Genomic DNA, 14435 nt, shown 5'->3' with positions numbered 1-14435 from the left:
ATTCCCAGAGACCAGCCAAGGCCACCAGTGAGATGCCATCTATGCCTGCCTCTTCTGATTTCTAGCGCCATCCCTGCACCCCAGCCCCTGCATCCAAGCCAAGAAATGGGAACAGAAATAGAAAAGGCTCTCTAAAAATAAATCAGGGATGGCAAGGTGCAAGAAAAGAGAAAAATATAATGCCACTGCTGGTTTGGGTATAGTGAGTCCTGCTAGCTTAGGCAGGGCCCATGTTGAGAGGGCAAGTACCAAGAGCCCTGGCTCCCTTTCAGCCTCTGCTCACAAGCCTGTGGATGCAACACTTGCATAACTATTTGCACATACCTGGAGAGCCCATGCTGAGGTGACATCAGCAAGAACAGCAGGGCTACTGAACTGAGAAGAACAGGGCTCAAATTCCAATTCCACCACTTGTTAGCTGTTTGACTTGGGCGAGTTAACCTCTCTGATCCTACACCTTGTCTGTAAAATGAGACTACCACTACACACCTCTTGCAGGCTGGTGTAAAAGGAAGGTGAGCTCATCCGTGGGGTAATGACTGGCCTAAGGGAGAACATGAATAAAGGCAATTTCCCTCCCTTATTTCTCTCCCTATGTGCACATCTGGGCCAACTTCTCTCTTTTCACTTCACCAGACTGAAGCCATTGATTAATCACAGCAGAGATTTTTTTTTTCTCTTAAGAGTTCCTTCCACCCTACAGGCCGGGCCCACAGCTTGGCTGGCCAGTCTCTTGTGGTTCTAGGGGCTGCTCACTATCTTGGAGCAGATCCAGGGAGCCAGTATGCACGACTATTCTCAGGGCCTCCTCTGTCCACTGACCTGGAATGAGACTCTGCAGGAGGCCCCAAGGCCTGCCAAAATTTTGCCTCTTCTCAGTGACCAACAAGAGACTGCTATTTTCTGAAGCCAACAGCAGTCTGGCCAGTCAAGCAGGTACTTTCCAAACTGGAACAACTAGATCCAGCCAGCCATCCTTCCTAGAAGGCCCTGCTATGTAGTGATCAAAGACATGGGCTTTAATCACTTGGGTTCAAATCCCAGCTCTGCCATTCATTAGCTGTGCAACTTTAGGCAATTTTCCTAACCAGTCTGAGCCTCAGTATCCTCATCTCTAAAAGGAGTACAATGGTTCCTACCTCTCAGGGTTGTTGTGTGAATCAAAGTGATATATGTAGTGATCAGCACAATGCATTCAACATGTGGGAGCCATATTCTACCCAGATCGTTACTAGGTTATCTACCGGCTCAGCCATGGAAAGGGGATTAGACACAGGTGGGGATAGAAGTCAGCTGTGGGAGTCCCACTGGGGAGACCAAGAGGGGTGAAATGGAAAGAAACAGCGGGCCAGGGGGTTTGGACTTCCTCATGGGCTGAAGAAGGCCATGGAGGGGAACCTCTCAGAAACCACCCAGAACTACGCGGTGAATGGCCAGCCTGCACTGCTAGATACACAGTGCCATGCCAACACTGCCATGGAACTGCTTTCATCATTCAGAAAGAGGAGGCTGCTTTCTCCCCCTCTTCTAATATTTTTAAGTGACTATGTTTGCCTGCTGGTAGTCCCTAAGTATGATGTGATAAATATCCCATGGAAAGGAACTGAGGAACATGGGCCTAAAACTCGTGAGGTGGTGTGAGGGGGAGGAGAGGAGAAAGAAGGGGCAAAATGCCAAGCAAAGTAAAAGCTGTTATGGCACTTCAGGGCCACCAATCTCGTCTCTAACTTCATCTCCTGGTCTCCTCCCTCCCTCTGTCCAGCCACGCTGGCCTCCTCGCTATGCGTTGAACACCTCAGCTGTGTCCCACTGCAGGGCCTTGGAACTTGCCTTCCCTCTGCCTGCGAGATTCTTCCCACAATAGTTCACTCTCCTCTTTCCACTTATATGTCACCTTCGTGGTGAGACCTTCCCCGGCCCTCTATGTGGAACTGCCACTACCCTCCTTTCTGCTTAGTTTTCTAGAGAGCATCTGAAGCCATCTCACATGCTGTTGACTTAACTCTGGCTCCCTCCACTTCCCCCACCTCAGTTACCACGAGAGCAGGAGATTTTTTATCTGCTTTGTTTATCCCTTCATCCCCAGTGCCTAGCACATAGGAGGTACACAATAAACATTTATTGAATAAATGGAAGAGGAGAGGGGAAGATGGAATTAGAATCAGATTTTAATAATCCTACATCCTCACTGGTCTGAAAGAACTCTTTGTTCATGATATCATTGAAGGTGCTGGGAGAGTTCCAAAGCAAGGATCGGGTACCATATGAGGCTTTCTCTCTTGCTTCCAAGAACTCCCCAACAGGTTCCCCCAAAGTGCAGATTGTTTCAAATACTGGTTCAGGAAAATGCTGGGCCTATGCTCTCTTTGTGCCATGAGAGGGACGCCTTAAAATAAGAACAGGGATCAGCCAAGCCACCACCTGTACCTGGAGGCAGATGAGCCCTGTATTAGTTTCCTACTGCACTGTAACAAATTACCACATTACCACAAACTTAGCGACTTAAAACAAAACACATTTATTCTCTTACAGTTCTAGAGGTCAGAAATTCAAAATTAGTTTCACTGGGCTAAAATCAGTGTGTTGGCAGGGCCACACTTCCTCCAGAGGTTCTAAGGGAAAACAGTTTCCTTGCCTTTTCCAGCTTCCAAAGCTACATTCGTTGCATTTTTGGCCTTCTCTTCCACCTCCAAAGCCAGCAGTGTAGCATCTTGCTGCAGTAGTCACATTGCCTCCTTCTCCTGTGTCCAATCTCTCTCTCTGGCCCCTACTCATAAGGACACTTGGGATTGCATTTAGGGGTCCACCCAGATAATCTAGGATAATCCCCTCATCTCAAGATCCTTAATTTAATTACATGTGCAAAGTCCATTATGTCATATAATATTCACAGGTTACAGGGGTTATAAAGGGGTATATTTTGGGGGCCACTATTTAGCTTACCACCAAGGAAGCAAGCTCCAAAAGTTTGGAAGAAACACAGTTCAGATCCCTGGTCCACATTAAAGAAGTGTCAGATTGGGAGCCTTGGCAGCGTCCCCAGGCCAGGGTCTTTCTTTAACTGTAACTGCTTGCTATTTAAATAGGCAGCAGGCGAGGCATGGTGGCTCATGACTGTAATACTAGCACTTTGGGAGGCCGAGGCAAGTGGATCACTAGAGGTCAGGAGTTTGAGACCAGCCTGGCCAAGATAGTGAAATCCCGTCTCTACTAAAAATACAAAAATTAGCTGGGTGAGGTGGCGCATGCCTGTAATCCCAGCTACTTGGAAGGCTGAGGTAGGAGAATTGCTTGAACCCAGGAGGCGGAGGTTGCAGTGAGCCAAGATCACGCCACTGCGCTCCAGCCTGGGGGACAGAGTGAGACTGTCTTAAAAAAAAAAAAAAAGTAGGCAGTGGAGAGTTAATTTTACGGAACTGAGCATTCTGGCCCTTGGAGGATGTCCTTGAAAGGGAAGGGCAGTTTTCTCTTCTCCAGTCTGAAGCCCCCAACGGAGTGCTGAGCACTACATACCAGGACGTGCGTGCTGAGGGTCAAGGGGAATCCATCAGGATCTCTGCACTTTCCTAAAGGCTTTCACACAGGAGAGGGGGCTGCAAAGAAATGGTCTGGACCACATGAACAAGCTCTAGATCAGGATGGCAGAAGTGCCGCCTCTCATGAGTGTAGCTTGGGGTGGAGGGTTCTGAGAACCCATCTGGGCTTGGAGAGGAAAACTGATGTGGTCAGAGTGCCATGACCACCAGGTCAAACACTAGGAATGGGCAGGTCAATGGCAATCTACACACTGTGACCAACCCTAGTCTACATGGCACCTCTGGATGCTAAGGGAAGGTGGCTTCTAACCAGACACGAAATGACTTGGAAAAGCACACCCTGAGAAACATAACTGCTCCAGGGAAGAGCTGTACATTGTGGACATTCTCCTCTGTTGTGCAGACATCATATGCTTTCTTTCTTCGTTGGAATATGCTGTTAATTGTAAACCATTTCCCATCACTCCTCCCCAAAGCCCTCAAGGGCCCAGTGAGATAACTGAAGAGGGTAAACTTCTAATGTAAGAACAATATGCTTCTATTACCAGGTTTATTGATGTGAGGTTCGCCAGTGGACCCAGCTGACCAGCAGTATTTAGTGAAGAAATGATAGAGCAGTGACTCTCAACCAGGGGTGATTTTGCCCCCTAGGGGACATTTTGCAATGTCCGCAGACATTTGGGTTTTACAGCTGGGGAGGGGAGAAGAGTGTCACTGGCACTTAGTGTGTAGAAAGCCAGGGATGCTGCTCAACATCCTACAATGCACAAACATCCCATACAAGAGATGATTATCCAGCCCAACATGTTTACAGTGCTAGGGCTGAGAAATCCTACACCAGAGGAACAGGAACTAGGAGGCAAAGAGAGTCAACAGCTATGAACATGGAGATGTTTTAGGCAATTAAGGGAAACAAAGGAAGAGCATGCTTTGCTTGCTTGTTTGGAAAAGGGGGTAATGAGTAGAGAGCTCTGGATTCTGACAAACTTGAGAACAGCATGTTTATGAGGAGAGAATGCAGGGCGGCCTGCTCAGCTACTGCTGCCAGTTGGAGAGCAAAGTTGGCTTGTACTTCCACTGGACTGGTGGCAAGGAACTCTGCCTCTGCGATCAACTCTTGGATGAGGGGTGTGCCAAAAGCAGTGATAAGGATCAAGTGGTCCTAGCAGATCACAAATGAAAGCAATGAAAATCAGCTGTTAGATACCTTTTAGTATCATGATATGGAAGTGAACTTAAGCATGAAGCAGTTTTCCCACACCACTTGGCAACCTCCCTTCAGCATCCTCCTATAAGAGAACTCTTTCCAAGCTGAGTTACCATTAGCTGTGGAGAACTTAGTAACGGTCTCAGGAGAGCTGCTGAGGTGATGATGAGGCTGGGTAGAAGTTAGGAGTGAAAGAACTTTTCTGGGGAGTCTTTCTGAATCTGCTGTGATTCTGAGGGCTGCCCGATTAAAAAAAAAATTATATAAGAAAGAGGTCGGGCGTCATGGCTCATGACTGTAATCCCAGCACTTTGGGAGGCTGAGATGGGCGGATCACAAGGTCAGGAGATCGAGACCATCCTGGCTAACACCGTGAAACCCTGTCTCTACCAAAAATACAAAAAATTAGCCAGGCGTGGTGGCGGGCGCCTGTAGTCCCAGCTACTCGGGAGGCTGAGGCAGGAGAATGGCATGAACCCGGGAGGCGGAGCTTGCAGTGAGCCGAGATCACGCCACTGCACTCCAGCCTGGGCAACAAAGCAAGACTCCGTCTCAAAAAAAAAAAAAAAAAGAAGAAGAAGAAGGCACTTTTTTTTTTTTTTTTTTTTTTAGAGACAGGGCCTTACTCTGTCACCCAGGCTGGAGTACAGTGGTACAAATATGGCTCACTGCAGCCTCAACCTCCTCGGCTTGAGTGATTCTCCTACCTCAGCCCCCCAAGGAGTAGGAACTACAGGCATGTACCACCACGCCTGGATAATTTTTGTATTTTTTGTAGAGACAGGGTTTCGCCATGTTGCCCAGGCTGGTCTTGAACTCTGGTGTGCTGGGACTACAGGTGTGCGCCACCGTGCCCAGATAATTTTTGTATTTTTAGTATAGATGGGGTTTCCCCATGATGGCCAGGCTGGTCTCAAACTCGTGGCCTCAAGTGATTCACCGCGCCTGGCTGGAAGACAGGACTTAAATGAAAAAAAAAGGGGTGCTGCAACGCACTCCCCTGAATGCCAGGAGCTATTTAATGGAAGATGAGGCTCCCAGGCTGAGGCTGGGCTCCCTATGCCCAAGCCTGTAAATCTGGGCTGGTTCAGAAGTCACTCCTACCTGGGCTCACCCCCTCAGAACCCAGCTTGACAGAAAGAGGACAAGCCAGCATTTCCTGAGGTTCACTTTAATCCTCACAGGGAAGAAAATGAAGGCTCAGGACATTCAGTCACAAGCCCATGGTTAGAAGGTCAGTCAACACTGGAGCTGAGTCACACCGGTCTCCAGCACAAAATCCACTCAGGCCTCTTCACAGACAATGAAATGGCTACAAATGTTCCTCAACTTATAAGGACAAACCCATCATATGTTGAAAACGTCACAAGTCAAAAACGCATGTAATATATGTAACCTACCGAACACCATAACTTACTTAGCCTAGCCTACTGCAAACGTGCCAGAACATTTCCATGAGCCTACGGGCAACATCATCTAACACAGAGCTTATGTTACAATTTTGAATATCTCATGTAATTGAATACTGTACTGAAAGTGAAAAAACAGAATGGTCGTATGAGAACCGGGGCACGGTGGCTCATGCCTGTAATTCCAGCACGTTGGGAGGCCGAGGTGGGCAGGTCACCTGGTCAGGAGTTAGAAACCAGCCTGGCCAACATTGTGAAATCCTATCTCTACTAAAAATTCAAAAATTAGCCAGGCCTGGTGGCAGTCGCCTATAATCCCAGCTACTCAGGAGGCTGAGGCAGGAGAATCACTTTAACCCAGGAGGCAGAGGTTGCTGTGAGCCAAGATCACACCACTGCACTGCAGCCTGGGCAAGAGTGAGACGCCATCTCAAAAAAAAAAAAAAAGAATGGTTGTATGAGTACTAAAGGATGGGGATTCTGTTGAATGTGTATCGCTTTTTTTTTTTTTTTTTTTTTTTGAGACGGAGTCTCGCTCTGTTGCCCAGGCTGGAATGCAGTGGCATGCACTCGGCTCACTGCAAGCTCCGCCTCCCGGGTTCATGCCATTCTCCTGCCTCAGCCTCCCAAGTAGCTGGGACTACAGGCGCCCACCACCACGCCCAGCTAATTTTTTGTATTTTTAGTAGAGACGGGGTTTCACTGTGTTAGCCAGGATGGTCTCAATCTCCCGACCTCGTGATCCTCCCACCTCGGCCTCCCAAAGTGCTGGGATTACAGGCGTGAGCCATGGCGCCCAGCCGTGTATGGCTTTTACATCACTGTAAAGTTGCACCATCATAAGTTGGGGACTGTCTGTATTAAAAAAAGGGTGAGGATACCAGATGCTAAAACCCAGAAGCCAGTGCCTCAGGGAAACACAGAAGGCACCAGCTCTTTGCTAACATGTTAGCCCCATACGGAGCCTTCTCTCAGCTTCAAGTAGTTGCTCCAATCTGACCTTCTCCTTCAAATTCTTTCTGCTGTGTGCCCCTCCTGACTCCTTTCTTCCCCTACTTTTGTCCCTCTTCCTACCATTCTCTAATTTGTCCTCCCCCTTCCTTCCTCTTGCTCCACTCCTTGCTTCTATAATACTGAAACTGAAGTGTATTTGAAACATGGTTAGTGGTGTTAAATGAAGTTTCACCTTTCTTGCTTTTTATTTTTGAATAATTTATGCTTAACTTTTTATGTGCTTTGACAATAAAACCTAAATTTAGTTGCCTTCTAAAGTTTGTGAACTCTTAATCTCTCCTGTGCATCAACAGCCCTAAATGGATATGGGGTAGGGATGGGTTATTCCACCCTGGCTCTGGGTGCTTAATCTGTGTGGCTGAAATATCAAAATCAATGCACTTAAATTGCAACCAGAGGAACTCAGATTTAATGTGAAGAAGAATTTCCTTACATTTAGACCACTGCAGTCCCCTACCTATCCTCTCTATCTCCATTCCTAATCTACCTTTTTGCAATATTAACACCACCACTCCTTGCTCCAAAACCACTGATGGCTCCCCCATTGCCCAAAGAACAGAGCACAAATTCCTTCACCTAGCATTCAATGTCATCCATCAACCTATTAGGAATTTCCTAACTAACAGTAGCTTCCAGGAATGAAAATCATGAGAAGATGTGCTTTTCTCTTGGAAGTATCAAGACCAGATTACCTCACATAAGGATGCTGAAAAGTAGTAGCTGGTCTCCAAGGAGGCCTGTTTCTCTCCTCAATGAATCATGCCTCTTAGTATTCACACCCTTGTGTAGTCCTCTCCTTGAATCTGAACTGGTCCTGAGACCAAGGGAATAGAGGAAGTGGCATTGTGTAACTTCCAAGGCTAGGACATGAGAAACATTGACATTTCTTTCTGAATCTCTCAATACATTCATTTTTGGAATGCTTCTGCTCAGAACCCAGCTGTCATGCTATGAGAAGCCCAAGGCACATAGAGAGGTCATGTATACGCACTCCATTCAACAGCATCAAGTGCCACCCATGTGCGTAAGCCAGTGTGGACACCCAGCCCAGCTGAGCCTTCAGATGACACCTGCCCCGTCTTCATTTGACTATAGCAACATGACATATCCCAAGCAAGAATCACCCAGCTGGGTCCAGTTAATCCACAGAACCATGAAAGACAATAAAATGCCAATTTAAGAATGTCCTAGATGAATAAATAAAAACTAACTTTATTAAAATCTCCACCTTTGATATCTGTCTTTTAAATATTCTTTGTGGCCGGGCACGGTGGCTCACGCCTGTAATCCCAGCACTCTGGGAGGCTGAGGTGGGCGGATCATGAGGTCAGGAGTTCGAGACCGGCCTGACCAATATGGTGAAACCCCATCTCTACTAAAAAAATACAAAAATTAGCCGGGCATTGGGGTGCGCGCCTGTGGTCCCAGCTACTTGGGAGGCTGAGGCAGAGGTTGCAGTGAGCCGAGATCACACCACTGCACTCTAGCCTGGGCGACAGAGTGAGACTTCATCTCAAAACAAAACAAAACAAAACAAAAAAGAACTGGCTGGGCACAGTGGCTCATGCCTTTAATCCCTGCACTTTGGGAGGCCAAGGCAGGAATGAATGGCTCGAGCTCAGGAGTTTGAGACCAGCCTGGACAACACAGGGAGACCTGATCTCTACAACAAGTTAAAAAATGAGGTGGGCATGATGGTGCATGCATGTAGTCTTAGCTACTTGGGAGGCTGAGATGAAAGGATCACTTGAGCCTGGAAGTCAAGGCTAGATACAGTGAGACAAGACTGTGCCACCGCACTCAAGCCTGGGCAAGAGTGAGACCCCATATCAAAAAAAAAAAAAAAAAAAAAAAAAAAAGGCTGGGTGTGGTGACTCATGCCTATAATCCCAGTAATTTGGGAGGCTGAGGCAGATGGATCACTTGAGGCCAGGAATTCAAGACCAGCCTGGTCGATGTAGCAAGATCACAAGACACCATCTTTACAAAAAATTTTAAAATGAGCTGGGCATGGTAGCACATACCTGTAGTCCTAGCTACTCTGGAGGCTGAGGCAGGAGGATTACTTGAGCCCAGAAGTTGGAGGCTGCAAGTGAGCTATGACTGCACCACTGCATTCCAGCCTGGGTGACTGAGGGAGATGCTATCTCAGACAAAATCAAACAAAAGAACCAACAGTATGTTACCAATGATAAAAATCAAACTTTCAAGAGAAAACTCAAATTTAGAAAACGTGTATTGACCACTGTGAGCCTGACAGCTTCCCAATACTTAAAGACTTTTTAAAAATGAGATCAGTGGTGATATTAACGAATGTCACCCGCCCGGCCTATTATAACTTCTAACATGGTAAACATAAGCCCTTGGGGTCTTCAATAATTTTTAAGAATCTAAAGGGACCGGCGCAGTGGCTCACATCTGTAATCCCAGCACTTTGGGAGGCCGACGCGGGTGGATCACGAGGTCAGGAGATTGAGACCATCCTGGCTAACATGGTGAAACCCCGTCTCTACTAAAAACACAAAAAATTAGCTGGGCGTGGTGGCGGGCACCTGTAGTCCCAGCTACTCGGGAGGCTGAGGCAGGAGAATGGCATGAACCCAGGAGGCGGGGCTTGCAGTAAGCCAAGATTGTGCCACTGCACTCCAGCCTGGGTGACAGAGAGAGACTCCGTCTCAAAAAACAAAAACAAACAAACAAACAAAAAAAGAATCTAAAGGGATCTTGAGGCCAAAAAGTTTGAGAATGCTGTTTTATAATATTCTAAAGTTGACTTCAAAATAAGCCATCTTTCGCCCAGGCACGGTGGCTCATGCTTGTAATCCCAGCACTTTGGGAGACCAAGGTGGGCAGATCACCTGAGGTCAGGAGTTCAAGACCAGCCTGACCAACATGGTGAAACCCCATCTCTACTAAAAACACAAAAAATTAGCCAGGCATGATGACACATGCCTGTAATCCCAGCTACTTGGGAGACTGAGGCAGGAGAACTGCTCGAACCCGGGAGGCAGAGGCTGCAGTGAGCCAACATCACGCCATTGCACTCCATCCTGGGCAATAGAGCAAAACTCTGTCTCAGAGAAAAAAAAAAAAAAAAAAAAAGACACATAGACCAATGGAACAGAATAGAGAACCCAGAAACAAATCCACACACCTACAGTGAACTCACTTTTGACAAAGGTGCCAAGAACATACACTGAGGAAAAGACAGTCTCTTCAATAAATGGTGCTTGGAAAACTGGATATTCATATGCAGATGAATGAAACTAGACCCCTACCTCTTGCCATCTACAAAAACCAAATCAAAATAAAGACTTAAATCTGAGACTTCAAACCATGAAAGTACCTCAAGAAAACAGGAGAAAATCTCCAGGACACTGGTCTGGGCAAAAATTTCTTGAGCAATACTCCGCAAGCACAGGCAACCAAAGCAAAAATGGTCAAATGGGATCACATCACATTAAACAGTTTCTGCACAGCAAAGGAAACAATCAACAAAGTGAAGAGACAACCCACAGGATGAGAGAAAATATTTGCAAACTACCCATTTCACAAGGGGTTAATAACAAGAACATATAACGAGCTCAAACAACTCTATAGGAAAAAAACGAATAATCTGATAAAAGGATGGGCAAAAGATTTTAATAGACATTTCTCAAAAGAAGACATACAAGGCCGGGTGTGGTAGCTCATGCCTGTAATCCCAACATTTTGGGAGGCTGAGGCAGGCAGATCACTTGAGGTCAGGAGTTCGAGACCAGCCTGGCCAACATGACAAAACCCCATCTCTACTAAAAATACAAAAATTAGCTGGGCATGGTGGCGGGCGCCTGTAATCTGAGCTACTTGGGAGGCTGAGGCAGGAGAATCGCTTGAACCCAGGAGGTGGAGGTTACAGGGAGCCGAGATTGTGCCATTGCTCTCCAGCCTGGGTGACAAGAGCAAGATTCCATCTCAAAAAAACAAAAAAGAAAAGAAAAAAAGAAATATACACCTACTACTATGTACCCATTAAATTAAAAAAAAAACAAAAACAAACAAACAAAAAACTTAGCCAGGCACAGTGGTGTGCACCTGTAGTCCCAGCTACTTGGGAGGCTGTGGTGAGAGGACTGCCTAGGGAGGCCAAGCTTATCCAACCCACGGCCCATGACTGCATGCAGCCCAGGAGAGCTCTGAATGCATCCCAACACAAATAGGTAAACTTTCTTAAAACATGAGATTCTTTTGCCATTTTTATTTTTAGCTCATCAGCTATTGTTAGTGTTAGTGTATTTTATGTGCAGCCCAAGATAATAATTCTTCTTCCAATGTGGCCCAGGGATGCCAAAAGATTGGACACACCCCTGGTCCTAGGTGATATAGCAGTACCCCATCAAGAAAGAAAGAAGAGGCCGGGCGCGGTGGCTCACGCCTGTAATCCCAGCACTTTGGGAGGCCGAGGCCGGTGGATCACGAGGTCAGGAGATCGAGACCATCCTGGCTAACACGGTGAAACCCCATCTCTACTAAAAATACAAAAAATTAGCCGGGCGTGGTGGTGGGCGCCTGTAGTCCCAGCTACTCAGGAGGCTTAGGCAGGAGAATGGTGTGAACCCAGGAGGCAGAGCTTGCAGTGAGCCTAGATCGCGCCACTGCACTCTAGCCTGGGTGACAGAGCGAGACTCCGTCTCAAAAAAAAAAAAAAAAAAAAAAGAAAGGAAGAAAGAAAGGAGAAGAGAAGTTCCTACCTGCGACTGGGAGCTCAAGGCTCAGGGATGAACTGGACAACTGACCCCTGGAAATGCACGTACAATTGCTGCCACTGGGCCTGGCTGCTGCTAAAGCAAATGGCAAAGCAAATCAGTTCAACTCAGTAGCTCTCCCTGCTCAGGAGGCACTTTGACCTCTTCCCTCTTGGGGAACCTCAGAAGTCTCTGAAACTCCCCCCTTCTTCCTCCCTCACATTCCCTTCAGAGGAAAGCACTTGGTATGGGTTTGAAAGCAGGAGGGCCCCCCACCCAGGACCTTCCTGAAAGATCTATAAACAACCTGACCCCCACGGACAGAGAGACACAGGGACTCACCACCCTGTCTGACAACAGGAAAACCTGCAGGGTGTTAAAGGCAGAGAAGGGGAAGTGAAGCCCACAAACAGCTACTGGAACCACTGAACTTCAGAGATTAAAACAAATCAGGCAGGAGGCCCACGTTTCCCCGGCCCCCAGCAGGGACCCACAACAACCCAGCCTTCCAAATAGGACAATGAACATTGTATTCCCTGGAGCTCCACTTCTGAGAGTTTATAAAACCTGCCAGGCATCCTGAGAACATGGAAACAGCAATGGGAACCCAGAGCATTGTTCAGACTCTTGGTGAGAACCTCCTACCCCTGCAGAGATGGAAGAAACAATTCTGTGTGTTATGGCCAGCTCTCATATATACCAGCAAACCACAGACCCATGAGGCAGAGATTGGATCTGTTTTTTACTATTATCATTTCCCAAGTGCCTGGCACATAGTTGGCACTTAAAAATATTTGTTCCCGGCCGGGCACAGTGGCTCACATCTGTAATCCCAGCACTCTGGGAGGCCGAGGCAGGTAGATCATCTGACATCAGGAGTTTGAGACCAGTCTGGCTAACATGGTGAAACCCCGTCTCTACTAAAAATACAAAATTTAGCCGGATGTGGTGGCGCATGCCTATAATCTCAGCTACTCAGGAGGCTGAGGTAGGAGAATCGCTTGAACCCGAGAGGTGGAGGTTGCAGTGAGCCGAGATCACGGCATTGCACTCCAGCCTGGGCAACAAGAGCGAAACTCCATCTCAAAAAAAAAAAAAAAAAAGGCCAGGTGCGGTGGCTCACGCCTGTAATCCCAGCACTTTGGGAGGCTGAGGAAGGCGGATCACCTGAGGTCAGGAGTTCCAGACCAGCCTGGCCAACATGGTGAAACCCCATCTCTACTAAAAATACAAAAATTAGCCGGGCGTGGTGGCAGGTGCCTATAATCCCAGCTACTTGGGAGGCTGAGACAGGAGAAGCACTTGAACCCAGGAGAAGGAGGTGGCAGTGAGCCAAGATCATGCCATTGCACTCCAGTCTGGGGGACAAGAGCAAGACTTCGTCTCAAAAACAAACAAACAAACAAACAAAATATATATATATATATTTGCCCCCTAATAAGAGAGAATGATGGACACCATCTTTGTGGCCTGGCACCCTAGGTACCCATATGGGCAAAGACGAAAGTTCGTTCATTTACTCATTCAACAAAAATTTATTCATTATCTCCTCTGTGCCAGGCACTATCCTAGACACAACAGGCAGCAAAACAACTCCCTGCCCTGTGGAGTTTATCTTTTAATGGGCGCAAAGGTGGGAATCTCCATGCTCCTGAAAAAACTATGTAAGCCATAGACTTTCAATAATTACTTAATAAATGCCTATACTATGCATAAGCAACTGGTACCAGATGCTGTGACAGGAACCTGGAATCTGGGAATAAGCCCTAGTGAAATTATTTCATCTTCAAGGTCAGGATCTTAAATCTGGATCCTGTGTCAGTGGTGGTCAGAGACCCCTGAGTAAAGAAAATGGGATTACCTCGTTGGTGCATCTGTCTTCATCTGTTGGTGAGCAGAAGCCACTGTGTGAGTATCACGTGCATGCCCAAAACACTGCACAACACTGCAGGATAGAAAAAACCCCAACAGCTTTAACTGACAGGTGCCAGGGGCCCTCAAAGCAACTCTAATAAGTTATACCCACCATAACTCGAAGAGTGTTCCTAAGGTAATCTGGCTCCTCGTCGGTCCCTTACACACCACCCTGAGATGTGATTCTGAGCCTGAGTCAGCAAATATTTCCCCAATCCTGGAAGGAGTCTGCTCACTCCCAAGTAAGCAGACACTGGCTTTGCTGATTTTATCAGGTCGGCGCAGAAGGCGCAGGCAAGGTAAGAAAGGAGCTGGAGCCCAATACCCCCGGTGGGTAGAAGCTCATAAATGAAGATGTCCTGAGTCATAGTTGATTCCTTCACCAAAGCCCCTGGAGAATGAACTGGAGTCAAATGCCAATCACCAGCCTGCTAAGTTATGAAGGCTAGGAGCCATCTGCCAAGGAAGAAGACCCATATGTCTGAAACCTGATGCAAGGGGCCATGTTCTCCCTGCCAGGCTCAAGGCAAGCTCCAAGGGCTCCTCTGACACCCTGGAATCCAGCTGTTGCAAGCAGCTCCTCCCCCTTGCTCCAAAGGCAGAGAAAAATGTGCATGGACACCAAACCATC

At 47.3% G+C, this 14435-nt stretch overlaps 1 protein-coding gene across 13 annotated transcripts in view; it reads right to left on the bottom strand.

Moving 5' to 3' along the window:
* The window catches only part of PPARD (peroxisome proliferator activated receptor delta), an 83408-nt gene that overhangs the window by 65006 nt on the left and 3967 nt on the right, over positions 1 to 14435 (bottom strand). For 4 of the 13 annotated variants that reach the window (XM_055113498.2, XM_063604849.1, XM_063604851.1 and 1 more), the window contains exons 2-3: positions 13752 to 13835; positions 11897 to 12537 (exon numbers count right to left, since the gene is read on the bottom strand). The exons of 2 other annotated variants lie outside the window; for them this stretch is intronic. The gene's annotated coding sequence lies outside the window, so the exon portion shown is untranslated. The remainder of the gene's footprint in view (positions 1 to 11896; positions 12538 to 13751; positions 13836 to 14435) is intronic. 7 more of the 13 variants (XM_034961914.3, XM_063604850.1, XM_055113503.2 and 4 more) reach the window with 2 other exon arrangements.

The sequence above is a fragment of the Pan paniscus genome, chromosome 5, assembly GCF_029289425.2.
Source record: "Pan paniscus chromosome 5, NHGRI_mPanPan1-v2.0_pri, whole genome shotgun sequence".
NCBI lineage: Eukaryota > Metazoa > Chordata > Mammalia > Primates > Hominidae > Pan > Pan paniscus.
Note: the sequence above shows the minus strand (reverse complement) of the source record. Positions and strands in the feature narration are given on the sequence as shown.